Below are 18,119 nucleotides of genomic sequence, written 5' to 3' on the forward strand. Positions count from 1 at the left end.
ACGTTTAAGGAGTGCACACCCACAAATGAATAGATAATTGGAGAATCGTCTCCGCACCAAGGGATTTTTTTGCATTTTTTAAATTTAAATATTTTTAAATATACAGTAATTCTGTTACAGTAAGTTGGCATCATGAAGACTGTTGCAGAATTTTTGTATACCCTCAGCCATATGACTAGAGAAAAGGGTATACATCATAATGCCTCATCGAAATAACGATTTTAGACCCTAGGTCTCATTGGGCCAAATCCGTCTGTCTGGCTGGTGCGCACGATAACTCTCGAAGTGCGTATCCGACTTGGTACATTGTAATATTATTATCAAACTTAGATCGAGTTCGGAGATAGGAAATATCGGCCCACTCTTTCTGGTGGTACCTCCCTCACAAAAGGTCGAAATTTTCAAAATGATTTTTTTTACTGCACAGAAAGAAAAAGGATGATCCGATTTTGCTCCAACTTGCAAATCCACACAGAGGGTCATAATTTTGAATATTTTTTTTTACCTCTTGTAAAATGTGATGTAAGAGTCCGATTGCCTTGATATTACACATATCACAATATTTTTATTGCGGTGTGAAGATGGAATAAATCGGTTAACTCCTTCTGGTACCTCCCCAAGAAGGGTCATAATTGTTCATATCCATTAAGTTCATGAAACGCCATTTTCAGTCAGACTTTTCACAAATCAATATTTCTATCAGCACAAAGTCTGTTATAAAGATAGCAGGGATCCTACCATTCCTTCTGGCACCTTTCACAGAAAGGTTCAATGTTCTGAATAACCAAAAAAATAAAATCTGAAATAGGCATCTGGTTCTCTTCAAATCTTATACAACCCATTATTTCTGCTTACACAAGATCTACTTTGAAGATGGGATATATTGGTCAACTCCTTCTGGTACCTCCCCCACAAAAGGATCAAAATTTTGAATATCCATGGAGCTCATAAAACGCGAAAATAATTCCATCAACACAAGATCTGATATAAAGAAGGTAGAAATGTGACCATTCCTTCTGGTACCTCCACCACAAAGGGTCAAAGTTATGAATAACCAAAACGATTATAAAATCCGACAATAGCTTCCGGTTCTCTTTATATTTCATACATCCCACTGTTTCTACTGACATAAGATAATTTCACACAATTATTCAACAATTATTTTTGCTAACACAAGATGTGAAGATGATATATGTCTGCATCCCCTTCTGGTACTTCATCAACAAAAGGCCACAATTTCCAACACTTATACCTATCATAACTTGCCACTCCAAATATTTCTTTATACCAGAAACCTGAGATGAATATGGAATTTATGATTCCGTATAAAATTGGAAATAAATGTTCGATTTTCTTGTTTGTTGGTCCACATCAATATTTATACCCTCAGCCATATGTCTAAGAGGGTATGCAGGTTGAGACTGCAACCAACTTCAGGCTGCTGTCATTTCTACTTTCCAGTCGTCCGATAGCTGTTAAAATTATTTCAGTGACAGCTCATTATATTGTTTACAAGAGTACAAAAACATTTTGGTGAGATTTTCCAGAAAAAAAATTATTCGTGATGGAATTCAAGCGTGATAGTGTGATTTCTTTATATTTGGCTGGAAAATCACAATTAGCTATCGTTAGAGCACTCCACCATTTAAATGTGAATACATTTTTTGTGTCTCGTTCATCGCTCTTTAACGAGATACTGGTAGCGTAGCCCGACGTCAAGGAAGTGGACGATAGAAAACAGCTACATCAGCAGAAATGGTTCAAAATAAAGAAGCGACTTGAGCGTAATCCGCGTCGCAGTGGCCGAAAAATGGCTCGTGAGCTGAAAATATCACAATATTCCATTCGGCAAATATTGAAAAATGAGCTCGGGGTAAGCCATGAAATTCCAAAATGGGCCAAAACTTACACCGCAACAGAAAGAATATAGACTCAAAAGAGAGAGTTACTTCGCTTGGTCGAAAGGGGTGAACTGCCGAATTTGGTTTTCTCCTATGAGAAAACATTCATTGTCCAGCAGTTTGTAAAGAAACAAAATGATCTTGTTTACTTGCCTTGTAAAGAGAGCAGCTGAAAACGTGCACCTTCGGTTGGCCACCAGAACTTAAGCGCCGGCCACGGTGATGGTGTTGGCCGTCATAACAGCCGATGGTCGCTCTTTACTCGTATTAATCGACCGTGGCTTCAGAATAAATGCTGATTATTATCGCGAAAATGTTCTGGAGGGTGTATTAAACCCTTGAGCACGCAAACATTTTGGCTGCAGGCCAAAACAGGACTCAGCACCATCGCACTCAGCCCGCACCACCCAAGAATGGTTACAAAATGAGGCTCCTCGCTTCATTTGCAGCGCACAATGGCCACCAAAATCTCCAGATACCAATCCTTTGAACTGTTGTGTCTGGAGTATTTTGGAAAGTAAGGTTGGCACTTAAAAAATACTAAAGTGTCGATCACCCCAAGCAAGCGCTTAGCCGGGAATTGGCCAAAATACCGCAGAGCAACATTCGGATAGCGTGTGACGGTATAATTGGCCGTTTGGAGGCCATAATTCATGCCAAAGGTGACCAATTCGAATAAATCTAAACTTATTCTGAAATTTAATGTTATTTCCGACATATTTGCTTTCATTCAATAAAATTTAAAAAAAAACAAGTGAGCAAATGCTATATGATACCCTACAACACTTCAATATGTTGGAAGCCACCTTATGTCCAAATCTATTGTGGAGGATTTCGTTTTTGAACTACTGAATTACTTATTTACGAACTCCGCCGTGTTGTTATGTATTCAAAATAAATTCAACAAAAGTATAATCCAAAGGTCATCCAAAATGCTCGACCTCTTCCCTATTCCTAACTCTCTCTTCATGCTAAATTCCGTGTCGATTGGTTTACAATTGTGACCTATACAGCGACTGCAAAATCAGGAAAATTTAATTTTTTTTTGTGCATTTGGACATCAAAATATGCATCTTCATAACAATAGGCTTTAATTTTGACCCCAACCCTACCCCAATGCAAAATTTCGTGAGGATCGGACGATAGGAGAGCTATTGCTCCTCTATGAGAAGAGCTGTAGAAAAAAAATTAAAAAATGAATAATTCAAAATTTTAAGTCAAATTAAAGAAATCGCATGCGATAAAAATATGCCAAAAATTTTAAAAATTTAACTAAAAGTATTCACTTTTTTTGTTGGTAGATATTTACGCGATTTTTAAGATTTTGCCCTTTTCTGGCAAGAAACCATTGCGGATTGGTGAAAATTGTCAAAATTCGTCCAGCGGTTCTTGACTTATAAACGGAATAAATAATATCAATTTCATTTACCTATAGATTGTAATAATTTCGCTACATATCCGATATCACGGTAATGGTCAGAAGTGACCTTTTAATGTATTTGTGATTTTGCCGTAAGAAAATATATTCAGGGTTTAGTGGACATTTTAGTATTTTTTTTATATAAAAGTTATGATTTATTTTACCCGCAAAATATTGCCCGATGACCTTCCAAATTGGTAGCCTCTGCCCAGTCCTAAACTCTAACTCCATGCAAAATTCTGTGCCGATTGGTTTATAATTGTTACCTGTAGAGCAACAGAAAAATCAAGTTTTTTTCTGCCTTTGGCCCATTTCAAACCCTAAATATTTTTCGATCACCTCCAAAAACACTAGGCTTCTATTTTGACCCTAACACCACCTCCATTTTCTATTTCGTGAGGATTGGACCATAATTGCGATCTATAGCGTGATTACAAGTCTACATGGACAGACGGACGGACATACATAGCTAGATCGACTCAGCTCGGGGAGATAGGATGATCCATACATACTTTCCTATGTGGGAAATCAAAATTTTGAGGAGTTACACAATTTTTGGCCCAATTAAACTTATAATACCCTCAACACATAGTGTTGTGGGGTATAAAAAATGTAAAAATTATGGCGTCTGACTTTGTTGCAGTTTTTTAACCTCACACTGTATTATACCAAACATCGTTGTTACAGAGTGTATATTACGGCTGCGGAGGACAAAACTAACAAATAAACAATATACGAGTTTTAGAACATCAAATATTTATACGGGCAGTATCTCCAGAAATTGAGAGCCCCTATAAGGAAAGCAGTATATTAATTCAAAATAATAGAAAATTTTGTTGTTGTATATTGTTGACCTGTTATATTTATTTTACTTATTTGGTTAATAGCTTGGCTTAAGGTCATTAAAAAACTATGTTTTTATTTTTGAATTTTTCCTTTTTTTATTCATCCATGAATAAAAAAAGGAAAAATTCAAAAATAAAAACATAGTTTTTTAATGACCTTAAGCCAAGCTATTAACCAAATAAGTAAAATAATAGAAAATTTCTGAAATTGCCATCAATCAGTATTTAGCCGTCCAAATACCTAAATATAATATCCTTCCCCCGTAGCAGTCTATAACATATGTTCTCAATCCGTATTTTTCCTAAAAAAAGTTGCAAAACACAATGTGGTTTGGTGTTAGGCAATAGATCGGTGGCAACTTTAGCAAACCGAAAGGTATTAATTACCCAAACCACTTGCAGCAATTGTTTGGTTATTGCATCTTAAGTTGTTTTGTTAACCAATAAAGGGGTAGAGAAACGTTCACACATGTATACATATGTGAGTGGGCGAACATTAAAAAAACTTCTGCAAAACAAAAGTTTTTTCTCTAACCTGAAGATAACTTAGTTTTCCTGGCAGTAGAACTAAAGTTCAGACTTTGTTTGAAAAAGTTTAGTTTTTTTCCCTCCTTCAACAGCCAACTTATGTTTCACAAGTGGCCATAAAGGACCTCTTTGCTTTATTGCATCGAGGGTGTCTTTAAGCCATCATTTGACACAGAAGGTGGAAATTATGATAGCATTAGTGGAAGACAAACAACGGAGCGAACTCACCTTTGATGTAAGGCAATACAAATCAAACAACTGGTGGTTGGCCATCAAACACTCCCTGGACAACATCGAACACCAGATGACAATAACATAATTAGGTTTCATTAACAAATAAATAATAAATATTGTCATGTTTTAGGGTGGATGGGGGAAAATTAATGGCCAGGCTGGTCTGTCTGAAATAAATGCACATCTAATAACACTGGATCCCCACCACATGGATGGGGGTGTTATGCTATTGAACTATATTGTACTTAATCGTAAACTATTCCACACTCCCATTTGGTGCAACCCTCTCCACACCTCCAACCCGGAATTTAAATATTTTATGATCCTTTCAGCGAAGTGCAATGTCCTTTTGGCGTTGCTGCCAATGTTTCAACCCGGCGGTGGTTGTGTCAATGGAACCGTTGTTTTTGTCTTTTTTCCACCATCACTCGCTGCCTGGCTGGTTAGTTGGCTGAGTGGTGTTAAAACCTCTGGCCAAACGAATGACGTTGTTTTGGTTGCATTTGGCTTGCCACACGCAACAAATGCATAAAACTTTAATGAACTTTGGCATAAATTTTATTTTGTGTTCCTTCCACCCACCTCCCTACACCCCCTGCCATGATTGCATTTACTCAGGCAAAAGGTAAGAACGGAATTGTTTTATCTTCAAGTTCAGGGATGAGTTGGTCGTTTGCACAATATTTTCCTTTTTCCTGCTCCTAAGGACCTTTTGAAAGAGCAACAACAAAATGTTGGGTAGGTGTGCCACTCCGGCATATTTATGTGGTTTCCATTCGAATAAATTATTTATATTATGATTGATATTTTACACTTTTAAATGGTATTACTCGTTTCCTACTAATTACCATCCTGTAGGCATTGGACTCTAGGAAACTTGTATTTAATGCTTTTATAACTAATTCACAACTATTGGCCATATGGCAAGTTATGTTGAAAAGTCCTTTGGGGAAAAGTTTCGAACAGAGAAATGTCATTGCAAAGAGTTGAGGACACACACACACATATATATACAGGAAAGGTACCGTTGTGGGTATATGTTGCTCTTGGTAACCACCTGTGGTCATTAGACGTTTTATGGCCAACTAAAAACATAAGCTTTTTATGTTGATTTCAGAAAATTACATTACGAGTTGTCATGGGATACAAAAAAATGTACAGTTTCTCTAATGAAAAATACTTTTAACGAAAAAGAGGACCATTGGAAGCAAAGATATTTTAAATGTTTTTTCATTTAATGGATCTAAGGAAAAAATTATAAATACCTTCAATAAATAATCACTCAGCCTGTGACCTATAACGAAAATGAAAATTATAATTATTACTAAGTTAGCTATTCCATAATTTTATAAAAATATAGTAACATTCTCAATGAAAACTTGGATTTTTAAGGATATTTTTTAATAATAAATATTAATAAAAATAAACATAATTTTTTAATGATAATGCACCAAACGTGTATTTTTAAGGGATATGAACAACAGATTTAAAATGTATATGAATATGTTTTACAGGACAATTAGAGGAACAAACAAATAATATTTTTTATAATTTTTTTTCAAGGATAATGTAGTGGTTATCTTGGACTTTTTTGATAATAAATTTCAACATTTTTGTAGAAAAAATGTATTTAATAGATAGGGTATAATGGGTAAGGGTATTATATCTTTGTGCATTTGTTTGTAACATGGGAAAGGAAGCGAGATAGACCCATGCTACTTTTAAGGATCTTCATAGAATTATTTTCCGACGGAATTCAACCTAAATGCAAATGCCTCAAATTTTGGTAAAAATAGGTTCAGATATAGCAATATTTCCCATATACAGGGTTGCCCATATTCGACGGACCCATGACTCTTTGGGCCCATTCCAATCGACGAGGCTTGTCCGCAGGCAACATTCTTTGCGTCAATTGAATTTTGTACGGGAACAAATGCAAATCAATGCGAATAATCCGTTGTAAAGTGGACCGAGCCATGCCCAACTGCTGAGAACGGCGTTTATGGGACGGCAGCGATATTCTCGACCGATCGCCTTGGTCGACTTTTATATGGCCTGTTCGGATTAGGAAGAGCCTTACCAGTCGAAAATTTTTCGTATAAACGCTTAATGGTGTTTTTAGAAGGCGCACTTCTCACATTTTTTAATGTTTTAAAAGCACGTTGAGTTTTCACAATTGACTTCTTCTGTTGAATGTAAATTTTAACTATTTCAGAGAGCTCGCGTGGCGTGTATTGGTTCATGGTAAAAATCTGCTTGGACTGACGCTTCAAACGCGGTATGTCATTAAGCGATGTGACATCTCTGTCAAAAGTTATGGCGTTGCCACATGGGTCCGTCGAATATGGGCAACCCTGTATCTTTGTGCATTTCTTTGTAACATGGGGAAGGAAGCGAGACAGACCCATGCTACTTTTAAGGATCTTCATAGAATTATTTTCGTTGTCGATTTATGCATGTCAGTCCGTCCGTCAGTTCATGTATTTTTGTAAACAAAATGCAGATCGCATTTATTATCCGATTGAGATGAAATATTCCAAACAACATTTGGTTGGGCCAAGGACGAACCCTATAGAAATTGGCGAGAATCGGCTCAAATTTAGATATAGCTCTCATATATATCTTCAACCTATCTCGGGTTAATTGTGCACCATATAAACTGCATTTTGGTAATTCTGATTGAATTCATTCTAGAACCAAGTACTTTAAATTTGGCGAAAATCGGTTCAGATATAGCTATAGCGCCTGTATATATATGTCTCATTCGATTTTGTGTTTTAAGTCACTCACATGCGTAATAGGCACTCCACAACAATAATCTTTGTAATCAGATACAACACAGAAATAAGTATTTTAGAATTTGTCAAGATCGGTTCAGGTTTGGATAGAGCTCCCATATATATCTTTATCCGATTTCAGGTTTATTGTACACCAAATGGCTGATGTCAGCCCAAATTGAATGAATTTTGGGACTGACGACAGAATTCAGCCTAATAGCTAGTGCTTAAAATTTTGGTAAAAATAGGTTCAGGTATAGCTATAGCTCCCATATATATATGTATCATCCGATTGGTGTTAAAGTCCCTTACATGCGTAATACATGCACTCCATAACAATGATACTTGGAACCGGACATCAGATACAGCTTGAAAATACCTATGCCAAGTTTTATCGAGATCGGTTCAGATCTTTACATAATTTCGATACACAGGGTGAGATAAAAAAAAACTGCAAAAGAGTCAAACGCCATAATTTTTACATTTTTTAAATTTTATTGAATGAAAGCTAAAAATGTCGGAAATAGCATTAAATTTTAGAATAAGTTTAGATTTGTTCGAATTGGTCAGCTTTGGCCCGAATTATGGCTTTCAAACGGCCAAAAAAGCCGTCACACACTGTCCGAATTTTTCTCTGCGGTATTTTGGCCCATTCCTGGCGAAGCGCTTGCCTGAGGTGATCCACACTTTGGTATTTTTTAGTGCCAACCTTGATTTCCAAAATACTCCAGACACAATAGTCCAACGGATTGGTATCCGAATATTTAGGTGGCGGTTGTGCGCTGGATATGAATCGAGGAACCTCATTTTCTAATCATTCTTGGGTGGCGCGTGTTGAGTGCGATGGTGCTGTGTCCTGTTGAAATGTCCATGGTCTGCGGCCAAAATGTTTGCGTGCCCAAGGCTTCAATACACCCTCTAGAATATTTTCGCGATAATATACGGCATTTATTCTGATGCCACGGTCGATTAATACGAGCGGAGAGCGACCATCGGCTGTTAGGGAGACCCATACCGTAATCACCATCATCATGAGTTATTGTGGCCAACAGAAGGGGCACATTTTCAGCTGACCTCTTTGGCAAGTAAACACGATCATTTTGTTTGTTTACAAACTGCTGGACAACGAATGTTTTCTCATCGGAGAAAACCAAATTCGGCAGTTCACCACTTTCGGCCAAGCGAAGCAACTCTTTAGCTCTTTTGAGTCAATTTTCTTTCTGCTGCGGTGTGAGTTCTTGCACTTTTTGGAAGTTCAATGGCTTTCCCCCGAGCTCATTTTTCAATATTTGCCGAATGGAATATTGCGCTATGTCCAGCTCACGAGCCATTTTTCAACCACTGCGACGCGGGTTTCGATCAACCTGCTTCTTTACCTTTCGAACCATTTCTGCTGATGTTGATGTTTTCTTCCGTCCACTTCCTTGACGTCGCCCAACATACCAAATTGACTTGAGAATAATATTTTAATAAGCTTACAAACATAAGCCTAAAGCTTGAGAAAATCTTGAGAATGTATTGAGAAATGTTTGTTTAACAATTATAGAATAATCGAAAAGGAACCCTTATTCATAAGCTTATTCTTGTAATTGCAGAATAAGCTTACGAAAGTAATATTTTATAAAGCTTATTTTTTCAATGGTAAAAAATATTTATTTATTCATTTTTTAATTATTTTACACATTTCATTCATTGATTGCCATCCCAGCTGTCACTGCATCCTGTTGCCTTGATACCTAGATGCTTTCTTTCCCCTTATTTGAGCTTCTGTATCTCCTCCACTTATTCTTCACTTCTGTTGAATTCCTGCAACTTTTTGACGCCTCCATTCTGAAATGAGATTGAAATAATTTATACTACAGATTCCCAGATTTATTATTCATCATTACCTTAGAGTTTCGTCCGGAAATGGGTCCTAAATTCGCGTGATTTTGATTTTAACCAAAGAAAATAATTTTTTGTTGACAATTTTCACAAAAAAAAATCAAAACAAATTTGTCAACAAAGGACAGATTTGAGAAAAGTTTGTGCAAAAAAGTGTTTCTCAAGCATTGTTGAAAAATTCTTATGATAAACTATTTTCATAATATTATTCTCAAGCTGTATTTTATTTTTGGTATGTTGGGCGGGCTAAGCTACCAATATCACTGAAACGAGCGATGGTACGAGACACAAATTTAGATTTATTCACATTTAAATGCTGGAGTGCTCTAACTATAGCCACTTTCAGTTTTCCAGTCATATATAAAGAAATCACACTATCACGCCTGAATTCCATCACGAATAACTTTTTTTCTGGAAAATTCTCAGCAAAATGCTTTTGTACGCCTGTAAACAATATAATGACCTCTCACTGGGAAAATTTTAGCAGCTGTCGAACGAGTAACTTAGAAATGACAGTGGTTTGAAGTTGGTTGCAGTTTTTTTATCTCACCCTGTAGAATTTAAACATATTTTTCAAGGAATCACAAACTGAATGACAAATTAAATAAAATCTGAAACAGACGACGGAAGTTGAAAGGAAATTATCTCATTGAAGTTCTAAAGTAATTACTTCAGTTGATGACAAAATATACCGAAAACACTCTTCGTGATTAACAACAAATAACAAAAATCTGAAGTAATAAAATGTCGTCATAAAAAGATTAAATAACAATAAGGGTTTCTATGTTTTTGCATTAACAATGACATTTTCTAGCCCCATTATTGGATACAATCCCAACTCTGTTCAATGTTTCACAAAAAACAAACATAAAAAATTCCAGCACATTTCCAATCCAATGCTGGTGGGTCCCAGTAAGCCCCTAATCTTCTATAAGAGTCTCACATAACAGAAAACAAAAAAAAAAAAAAAGTTAATTACATATTATGTCATTCGTAGTGTGTGAAGCAACCGTGACTGGTGATTTTTTCCAAACACTCGTTATATTTAAGTTCTCAATTAGCACAGTGCAAATCAACGAGCTCTTGGCGGTATACTTGAAATGATGAATGAATCAACAAACTGTCTCAAAACCACAAACACAAACAGGTGATTTGAGAAAAGAAGAAAAAATTGTGGTGACATCTAGCTAAAAAAAAGTAGCTCCATGGAAACAACACACCATTCAATTTTGCTACCGCTTAACAAATAAATGTATTAGCGAACAAACTAAATATTTGTTTTTTATCTTATGTCATCTTCGTTGGGTTGTTGGCACCAACAAGAATCGCCCAATAAATTATGTGCAAATTTATGTTAATCACATTTAACACATTCTACCCAAAAATGACCAACCAAACATGACCATTTCGAGTAGTCTAAATATTTGCCCATCATAGAGTCTGGTCGCTTGAGTGTGTGCCCACAAAGCTATTGAATTATCATCAACAGGTCGAGCAGAACACACAACACAACAATTGTTTGATTTTTGACTGCTGCCGCTGCTGCTGCTCATTTCTCAGCTCAAAACATGAAAAATGAATTAGGTTTATCGACGTAAAACGATTGTTTTGTGTGTGCGATTTTAATGAATAGAAAGAATAGAAATGGGTAGGAATTTTTAGGACAGATTTGGAATTAAAAAGATGATTTTTATGGCATAGAGATTTTGAAATATTTTGTGAAATGCAATATTGGATTTTATCACAACTTACAACCATGGGCTAAGGTCGTTTGGTCGTCCAGTTTCAGTTTTAGTTTATTTTCAATTTTAAAAATCTTAAAGCCATATAAAATTTAAAATCATAGTTTCTGATTATCTTCCAAAATAATGCATGAGAATTTTACAGTTTTTCCTTTAAAAATCGAAGGGGCCAACTACAGAAGTCTTCACAAAATAAAAATATGTGCAATATCTTATCGAAGTCGGAGGAAGTACTAATGGAAGTTACGGGAAATAAAGGGAACTATCTCTAACTTTATAAAAAAGAAATTTACATTGGTTTTGAGTATTCGTACTAACAAAAATTCCAAATCGATCAATCAATTTTTATACCTTCTCCGTACAATGGACAGTATATGAAATTTGTCATTTCATTTGCAACACCTCGAAATATTCTTCGGAGATCCCAAAAAGTACATATATTTCTGATCAGAATAAAATTATAAGTCATTTGACATTTGGCGCAAAGGTTTATAGTATATGCGGGCTGATTGCTATTGAAAATAACAAGTTTAGGTATAGCCCCTGCAATAGGTACCCCTAGATTTTCGGTATTTTGAACGTTTCTGCAACAATTTTCAAACAAATTAGCTGAAACTTGACAACCAAGGTACCGATTTTTGGTATTTTGACGAATAAAATCATATTTTCGAACAGAATTGTTTAAAATTCGGTACATACAGGATGAGATAAAAAAACTGAAATACAGTCAAACGCCATAATTTTTACATTTTTTATACCCTCAGCCATATGGCTACAGAAGGTATATATCATTTGATACGGTCAAAACGTGCCTAGTCGAGATAACGGTTTTAGACCCTAGGTCTCTTTGAACCAAATCCGTTTCAGAATATTTGGAGTCGATCTAGCGATCTAGTCTGTCTGTCTGGCTGGCTGGTGCGCACGAAAACTCTCGAAGGGAGTATCCGATTTGGTCCAAACTGGGTACATTGTAATGTTTTTGTCAATCTTAGAACGAGTTCGGAGATCGGCAATATCGATCCACTCCTTCTGGTACCCCGCAAAACGTCGACATTTTCGAAAAATATATTTTCTGTACAGAAAGAGAAAGGATAATCCGATTTTGCTCCAACTTTGCAAATCCTAATATTTGCGTCAGGGCTAGGACAGGTGTGAAAATGGACAATATCGGTCCACTCCATCAAGTACCTCCCCCACAAAGGGTCAAAATTTTGAATAATTACAACTCTTATAAAATGTGATATAAGAGTCCGATTTTCTTCAAATTTCACAGATACCCATATTAATGCTAACCCAAGGTCTGGTGTTGAGATGGAATATATCGGTCCACTCCTTCTGTCACCTCCCCACAAATGGTCGAATTTTTTTTAAAAAAAAATATATATATTTTTTTTGCACAGAAAGAGAAAGGTAATCCGATTTTGCTCCAACTTTGCAAGAATTAATATTTGCGTTAGTGCTAGGTCTGGTGTGAAAAAGGACAATATCGGCCCACTCCATCAAGTACCTACCCCACAAATGGTCAAAATTTTGAATATGTACAACTCTCATAAAATGTCATGTAAGAGTCCGCTTGACTTCAAATTTCACGCATCCCAATGTTTTTATTAACCCAAGGTCTGGTGTTAAGATGGAATATATCGCTCCACTCCTTCTGATACCTCCCTCACAAAAGATCGAAACTTTCAAAAAAAAAAAAAAAAAAAATCATATTTATTTAGGTCCGATACGAAATGGCCAATATTGGCCCATTCCTTCGGAACCTACTGCATAAGGGGTTAAAAATTTGAATAATCTTAACAGAAGCCAAAATATTTTTAATAATCGAACATTGGCCGAGGGTATACATCTGTAGGCAAAACCGACCGATACTTTTTTACTTGTTTACAATTTTATTGAATGAAAGCAAAAAATGTCGGAAATACCATCAAATTTTAGAATAAGTTTAGATTTGTTCGAATTGGTCTTGTTGGAATGACCAAGGTCTGCGGCCAAAATGTTTGCATGCACAAGGCTTTAATACACCCTCCAGAATATTTTCGCGATAATAAACGGCATTTATTCTGATGCCAGGGTCGATTAATACGAGCGGAGAGCGAACATTGGCTATTATGGCGGCCCACACATCACCATGGCTGGCGCTTGAGTCCTGGCCAACCGAAGGTGCACATTTTCCGCTAACCTCTTTGGCAAGTAAACACGATCATTTAGTTTGTTTACAAACTGCTGGACAACGAATGTTTTCTGATCGGAGAAAACTAAATTCGGCAGTTCACCACTTTTGGCCAAGCGAAGCAACTCTTTAGCTCTTTTGATTCTATTTTATTTCTGTGGCGGTGTAAGTTCTTGCACTTTTTGGAATTTCAATGGCTTTATCCCGAGCTCATTTTTCAACGTTTGCCGAATGGAATATTGTGATATTTTCAGCTCACGAGCCATTTTTCGGGCACTGCGACGCGGGGTTCGATCAAGTCGCTTCTTTACTTTTCAAACCATTTCTGCTGATGTTACTGTTTTCTTCTGTCCATTTCCTTGACGTTGGGCTACGCCACCAATATCGCGGTAGCAAGCGATGGTACGAGACACAAAAGATTTATTCACATTTAAATGCTGGAGTGCTCTAACGAGAGCCACTTGTGGGTTTCCAGCCAAATATAAAGAAATCACACTATCACGCTTGAATTCAATCACGAATAACATTTTTCTTGAAATTTCTCAGCAAAATGCTTTTGTACTCTTGTAAACAATATAATGAGCTGTCACTGGAATAATTTTAACAGCTGTCGGACGAGTGACTTAGAAATGATAGCAGTCTGAAATTGGTTGCAGTTGTTTCAACTCACCCTGTTTATATAGTTTATTGGGTTTATGACGAATATTTAGGGATGTTACAAACGGAATAACGGAATAATAAGGGTATAATTAGTCTGTAACCCTAAAATTATTCGGGCCTAATTTGAAAAAAAAAAAATATATATAAAACACCAGAACTTTTATCTTCTGGCAGGTTTTGGAACAGGTCATTAGTAAAACTGCTTAACCGATTTTTGATATAATACTAGAGATTTTTGAAAATAAATTTAAAAGCAAAACTATTTTTGTCGATAAATACGAATGGTGGATTTTGCATTTTCCATTTTCCTCTTGTGGAAATTATTTAAATACCACATGTCTAATTATGTCGAAATTTTCAGAAAATATTTGCTTCCCGGCCTTGAAAATTCAAAAAAAAAAAAAAAAAAAAAATTATTTTCCTACTCATTATTTTCTTAGTTACATCAAATTCCAAACCCACACTCGTCTGACAGTTGTCGTCTATCAAAATGGAATCTAATTTATTGTCATTTTTATATCTCTAGCAATCTATTCAAAATAAAAGAAAATATTTTTCTTAGAACCACACAAATCACACATAGGCTGGCTCTGCTGACATTTCAATTGTATGGACAGGCGGCTTATGTTCTATTTTAGTTTTCTTTCTGCCTTTTTTTTACATTTTCCTACAAACACACATATGTATGTATGGATTTTTATTTTTACTTGACACACAATTTTGCCTTCAGTGCTAATTTAATTATCCATTGAATTTCGTATGAAAGGCGAACAAATGGCGAGAAGCGAAAAAGAGAACAAACGATAATTGTGATTTTTCCATTTGTAAATTTATGGATGCTAACCAACACCACCACCACCCAAACCAAACCAAAACACTTTGTTAGTGACCCAATTGTCGTCGGTCGGCCACTGCTAATTGTCAATGAAAATTACATGTACTAGTTTTTTTTTATTTCTATATGTGTTTTACATTTTTTTTTTGCATTTTCAATTTCTCGTTGGACAGCAGCACCACTAACACCAACACACTAAATACATTTCAATGAAAAATTGGAATTTCAAAAAGTTAAATAAAACAGCAAATGATTAAAAATCAACATTAAAAAAAATGGGTGGAGGATGAAATGGAATGTTAAAGTAGATTTTCAATATCTTATTTAAGAGAGAGGCATTAATTTTTATTGAAATTTCATTGAATATTAAAAATTATTCAAAGGTTAGTTAATTTTGGACCAGTTAGAAATTGTATGTAAATGAATATAAGCCATGGTATCATTATACCCTACACCACATGGTGGTAAGGGTATTACGTCTTTGTGTATTTGTTTGTAACATGGAGAAGGAAAAGAGATAGAGCCATAGTTATATTTGAGGATCTTCATAGAATCACTTTCTGAGTCGATTTATGCATGCCAGTCCGTATGTTCGTCCGTCTGTCCATGTATTCTTGTGAACAAAATGAAGGTCGAATTAATTATCCGATTGAGATGAAATTTTCCAAAAAATATTTGTTTGGTCCAAATGCGTCCAATATTTATAAGAAAACTACTTAATAATACTTAATTTGGTATTGGGTCAAGAAATAAGGCTGGAATTCCGAAATTTGTTATTTAGGTCTCTCTTGGTGTCTGTGGTTAAGATGTGGAGGTGGTTTTAAAAATTAATCCTATATTTGTACGAAATCTATTAAATGACATTAAATTTGGTATTGGGTGAAAGAATAAGGCTGGAATCCCGAAATTTGTTATTTAGGTCTCTTTTGTTGTCAGCAGTTAAAATATGGAGGTTTTTTTTGGAAATGCGTCCTATATTTGTACGAAAGCTACTAAATGACAGTAAATTTGGAATTGGGCGAATGAATAAAGCTGGAATCCCGAAATTTGTTATTTAGGTCTCTGTGGGTATCTGTATTTAAAATGTGGAAGTGGTTTTGGAAGTGCGTCCTATATTTGTACGAAAACTACATTAAATTTTGTTTTGTGTAAAGGAATAAGGCTGGAACCAGGAAATTTTTTATTTAGGTATAGGTGTCTGTGGTTAAAATGTGGAGGTGGTTTTGAGAGCGCGTCTTATATTTCTTCCATTGAAATTGGTGAAACTCGGTTCAAATTAAGATATAACTATCATATATATTTCCAACCCATTTCCGGTTAATTGTGCCCCATATCAGTCCAAATTACCTGCATTTTGGTATATCCGACCGAATTTAATCTAGAAGTCCCCATATACAGGGAAAAAACTACAACCAACTTCAGACTGCTGCCACTTCTAAGCCACTCGTTCGACAGCTGTTAAAATTATTCCAGTGACAACTCATTATATTGCTTACGAGCATACACAAGCATTTTGGAGTGAATTTTCCAGAAAAAAGTTATTCGCGATGGAATTCAAGCGTAATAGTGTGATTTCTTTATATTTGGCTGGAGAACCACAAGCGGCTATCGTTAGAGCACTTCAGCATTTAAATGTAAATAAATCTTTTGTGTCTCGTACCATCGCTCGTTACCATGATACTGGTAGCATAGCCCGACTTCAGAAAGTGGACGAAAGAAAACAACAACATCAGAAGAAATGGTTCGAAAAGTAAAGAAGCGACTTGATCGAAACCCGCGTCGCAGTGGCCGAAATATGGCTCCTGAGCTGAACATATCGCAATATTCCATTCGGCAAATATTTAAAAATGAGCTCGGGGTAAAGCCATTGAAATTCCAATAAGTGCAAGAACTTACACCGCAACAGTAAGAATATAGACTCCAATGAGCAAAAGAGTGTGCTTCGCTTGACCCAAAGTGGTGTACTGCCGAATTTGGTTTTCTCCGATGAGAAAACATTTGTTGTCCAGCAGTTTGTAAACAAACAAAATGATCGTGTTTACTTGCCAAAGAGGTCAGCTGAAAATGTGCACCTTCGGTTGGCCACCAGAACTCAAGCGCCGGCAATGGTGATGGTATGGGCCGCTATAAAAGCCTATGGTCGCGCTCCGCTCGTATTAATCGACCGTTGCATCATAATAAATGCCAAATATTATCGCGAAAATATTCTGGAGGGTGGAGCCTTGTTCACGCAAACACTTTGGCCACAAACATTGGACATTACAACAGGACTCAGCACCATCGCACTCAGCACGCGTCACACAAGAATGGTTACAAAATGAGGTTTCTTGCTTCATCTTTTGGACTATTGTATCTGGAGTATTTTGGAAAGCAAGGTTGGCAGTCAAAAGTATCAAAATGTCACCTCAAGCAAGGGCTTCGCCGGGAATGGGCCACCGCAGATCAACATTCGGGCAACGTGTGACGGTTTTATTGGCCGTTTGAAGTCCATAATTCGTGCCAAATGTGATCAATTCGAAAAAATCTAAACTTATTCTAAAATTTGATGCTATTTCCGACATTTATTGCTGTCATTCAATAAAATTTAAAAAATTTAAAAAATTATGGAATTTAACTTTGTTGTAGTTTTTTAACTCCGACTGAATTCATCTTAGAAACAAGTACTTCAAATTGTGGTTAACATCGGTTCAGATACAGCTTAAAAGTACCTCTACCAAATTTCGTCGAGATTGGTGACGGTTTTTATATACCTTCAATAAAGATGTTCATCCGATTTTACGGTTATGCATATATATATATATATATATATATATATATATATATATATATATATATATATATATATATATATATATACATATATATATATATATATATATATATATATATATATATATATATATATATATATATATATATATATATTGATTTGGTGAATCTCGGTCCGGTATATCTATTGCTCTAATAAAATTTTTTAATATAATTTTTCCTGAAGTCATATCATGTGCTATACAGAAATGTACTAGTACTAGAGGTTCCAAAACCTCCGTTTTTATGCTCTCCACTTTGTCGCCGTGTACATCCCTATATTCTGTATTTTTATGATATTTGATACATTTT

General features: G+C 35.7%; 1 protein-coding gene across 8 annotated transcripts in view; it reads left to right on the top strand.

Annotated features, from left to right (window-relative positions):
* LOC101891519 (proton channel OtopLc) overlaps window positions 1–18,119 on the top strand; it is a 153,406-nt gene that overhangs the window by 18,958 nt on the left and 116,329 nt on the right. The gene's annotated exons all lie outside the window — the stretch shown is intronic.

Source organism: Musca domestica, unplaced genomic scaffold (assembly GCF_030504385.1).
Source record: "Musca domestica strain aabys unplaced genomic scaffold, Musca_domestica.polishedcontigs.V.1.1 2, whole genome shotgun sequence".
NCBI lineage: Eukaryota > Metazoa > Arthropoda > Insecta > Diptera > Muscidae > Musca > Musca domestica.